Source organism: Trichechus manatus, unplaced genomic scaffold (assembly GCF_000243295.1).
Source record: "Trichechus manatus latirostris isolate Lorelei unplaced genomic scaffold, TriManLat1.0 scaffold00192, whole genome shotgun sequence".
In the NCBI taxonomy this organism is placed as follows: domain Eukaryota; kingdom Metazoa; phylum Chordata; class Mammalia; order Sirenia; family Trichechidae; genus Trichechus; species Trichechus manatus.
This window is the reverse complement of record NW_004444128.1, coordinates 2588433-2592266: the sequence shown is the minus strand read 5'-3', so window position 1 is coordinate 2592266 and position 3834 is coordinate 2588433. Positions and strand designations below refer to the sequence as shown.

Below are 3834 nucleotides of genomic sequence, written 5' to 3'. Positions count from 1 at the left end.
TGAATTTCTTTTCTTGGATTCATCAGGTATGACCTCAGCAGCACATCAAGGGGCTACATTAGCGTCAAAATTGCCACCTGATAGACTACACTCTGTGCCATGTAGAAGCAAAAACATCTTCAAATTAGATGGAATTGTTTTTAAATCCAGTGTGTTCACTCATTTAAACATTTAGGAAATACTTATTGAGGACCTACTATGTACCAGCACCCCCACTTATTAATGACATAGCATGGAAAAATTGCTTAATATTACAAGACTTATTTTCTTCAATTGCAAAACAGATATAATAGTACTTAAGGCATATGATTGTCTGGTTAAAATCAAAGAAGATACTATGTGATAATTACAACTGTTTTAATGCATTTACTCTGTCCTATAGGGTCACTAGAGCCCTGATGGGACATTGGTTAAGAGCTTGGCTGCTCACCAAAACATCAGCAGTTCGAGTCCACCAGCTGCTCCTTGGAAACCCAATGGGGCAGTTCTATTCTCTTCTATAGGGTCTCTATGAGTTGGAATCAACTCAGTGGCTAAGGGTTTGTTTTTTTTTTTTGGTTTATACATAAAACTAAGGAACCCTGGTGCTGCAGTGGTTAAAGCGCTCAGCTGCTAACCAAATGGTCAGTGGTTCAAACCTGTTGCCTGATTAAGGTCCGTGTCCTGGAGCAGTTGAGCCAATGAAACGTACTGCAAGTCAGAAAGAGTGAGAAAGTTTATTTAGTTGGTATCCACCACCGGGGATCCGACAGCAACGTCTCTATGAAGGCCCAAAAGACATTTTTACATTAGAGCTTATATACGAATTTTACAAAGGTTAGAAGTGTCTTTGTAGCCCGCAGATGACATGGCTGGATGAGTTATTCATTACAAGGAAATTACAAGAGACTCTTTTTCATACTAAAGAGATACATGCCAGATATCTCCTTATCAGGCTAAAGATATACATGTCAGATCTCTGGGCGCTAATCTTCCACAAGTGGCCGGACCGAGAAAAACAAAGTCATTAACAAAGGTATGTGAAAGGAGAAGGCAAAGAAAAAAAAAACTTATACATTCATCATGGTATTAGTTATGTCAAGCTCTCAGTCGCCCATTTTGAAAAGGAGAGAACATGCTGGGGAGTATTAGGGTCACAAACCCACCAGTCTCTCCGCGGGAGACAGATGTGGCAGTCTGCTTCTGTAAAGATTTACAGTCTTGGAAACCCTGTGGGGCGGTTCTCCTCTGTCCAGTAGGGTCGCTATGAGTCAGAATCTACCTGACAGCAATGGGTTTGGTTTGGTTTTTGGGTTATATATAAAACTATATTAGGCATTCTACACACACTAGCACAATACCTGGTTCATGGTAGCTACTCAGCAATGCTAATTAACTTTCTTCATCTTTCTACGAGCCCTCTGAACAAATCACTCACAAGACATTGGCACTGTTCCTCTCTGATTTTCAGAAAAGCTTATGCTGCTCTGCTTCCTTGAAATAAAAATCTAATTCACTATTAGCATGGGAGGTGAAAAGCTTATCAGGAAGATATAAATTTGTTATAGTGCATGTATACCAGAAGAGTCAGATGGCTTCAAAGAAATATTTCTAACTCCTTTCTTTTCAGACTATTTATGAAATAGGTAGGCAATAGTGGTTTCTACCGTGAAGCTTGAAATTCATCAAAAAGAAAAGAAAAAGAAATGAGAAAAATATCTACCCTATCTTCTAGTTCATTTCCTTAGCACTCTTTGGTTTTTACCAAGCATGTCCTCAGGGTTAGCTTTTCCTGGCAGGCAATCCCTCTTTTCACACAATCAGATTATTTTAGAGATTTTCCCCTTAAGTTCCCATTGCTTCCCTATATTTTTCTACACGTCACTCTCTGCCAAAGAACAACTCAGAAACATTCCGTTGGAGTAGGGCTTGACAAACTACAGCCCAAGGGCCAAATCCAGCCTGTTACCCTGGTCCATGAGCTAAGAATGTTTTTTAGATTTTTAAATGGTTGGAAACAAATCCAAAGAATATTTCATGATGCATGAACATTATATGAAATTCATATTTCAGTATCCATAAATCAAGTTTTATTAGAAAACAGCTAGGCTTATTCATTTGTATATAGTTTATGGTTGCTTTTGTCAACAACAGCAGTGTTGAGTAGTTGCAACAGAGATCAGACAATCTGTAAAGTTCAAAGTATTTAGTATATAGACCTTCCCAGAACAAGTTTGCCGACCCCTGGGTTAGAGTACAGCTAAAATTTACTCATATATGAGGGGATCAAGCGTATATAGATTGTCTCACTGAGCAAAGACAAAAGAAAATTTTAAAAGCAAATATTGTACAATGTCTGTAGACCAGAGTCCTTTGGTATAATTCATTAGCTAAAATCTACCAAGAACGACAGTTTGCCCTAGAGCAGGTTGTTGGAGTTATTAAGGAAGGCAATTTCAGTTATTTGAGGGGTTTCCAAAAAATACTGCTATTTCAGGAGTGGAGGATAAGTGATGCATCTGTTTCTGTGTTACTGCTGGTGACCTGTCCTTGGCAGCTTGTTTAGGTCAGGTCTGCACCGTTTCTTCACTATTTCTCAATCCCCCTTCAATAAACCTCACCTGTCATAGGACCTGAGTTGACCATAGACTTCACTTTCTTTTTGATTTCGTATTATTAACTGCAAATCCACTTGGGATAATGGCTGCATAGTAACATATAAGCACCTAGATATCAGACAGAGAAGGAAGCCAAGAAATATATTATTAGAGTGCTCACTTCAGCACTGTATATACTAAAATTGGAATGATACAGAGAAGATTGGCATGGCCCCTGCACAAGTATGACATCATCAGAAACACTTGGAAACCAGTTTGTATGTAGTTTTCTATTCAGCCTAGACCTAACCAAAAGGATAAATCCCAGACATGATGGTGGTCAACGTTAGATACTCAAGTGCCCTTTCTCTATGTTAACAATGGTTTCATCTTTTCCTAAAGTGTTTCCCTGGGCACAACAAGGTGTTTTCATAATTGTGCAGACTTATCCTTGACTGGCCAATAAATAGTCAAGAGAAAATGTATTATCCAGTACTTTTTGCTGGTCAGTTGGGCCTCTAAACTTGAGCTGGTTTGTTTATTTTCTGGGCCTTAGTCAACCTTAATTTGTGGATCCCACATTCTAGTTTGGGAAGTTCTAAACAAGGTATAAATCATTATATATACTGGTGATATCCACTGTCTCAAATGCATACTGGTAAGTTATTGTTAGGTGCAATAGGTAAGCACTTGGCTGCTAACTGAAAGGCTGGCGGTTCAAAATCACCCAGCAGCTCCACAGGAGAAAGAGGTGGTGATCTGCTTCTGTAAAGGTTATAGCCTAGCAAATCCTATGGGGCAGTCCTATTCTGTCACATGGGGTCGCTATGGGTTGAAATCAACTCGACTGGCACCTGACAACAATTGAGGAGGGGGGAGTTGCTTTTGAATACACAAGAAAGCAAGAAGGTGATTTCAAAAAAATAGGTCATGTTTTGATGTGGTAAGTGCAGGAGGGCTATCTGAACACAAACGCACACTCCTGAGAGTGCATTTTGAAAGGATACCAATGTGTTGTTTATGATAAGCAGTTGGTATCAATTACTCTATGGCCTTAATAGATTTGACTGTGGTAAAGGACAAGCAAATTGGTGAAATTAAGCAGATCATGGAATGATTTGTGCATAGATTCATGACAAATAATTGGACCATAGTTTGCATCATTAAACTCATGTCCATTTCTATCCCTGTCCTCTGAATTTCCTTGAGACTCTGGAAGATATTAATAACATCAGGTAATTATGTGGTTAATCATTTT

At 38.9% G+C, this 3834-nt stretch overlaps 1 non-coding gene across 1 annotated transcript; it reads left to right on the top strand.

The window, feature by feature from the left end:
- Positions 1–2753: 2753 nt before the first annotated feature.
- On the top strand, positions 2754–2856 carry LOC111822676 (U6 spliceosomal RNA). The gene has a single exon (XR_002825815.1). It is a non-coding gene; the product is annotated as a U6 spliceosomal RNA (small nuclear RNA).
- Positions 2857–3834: the final 978 nt, after the last annotated feature.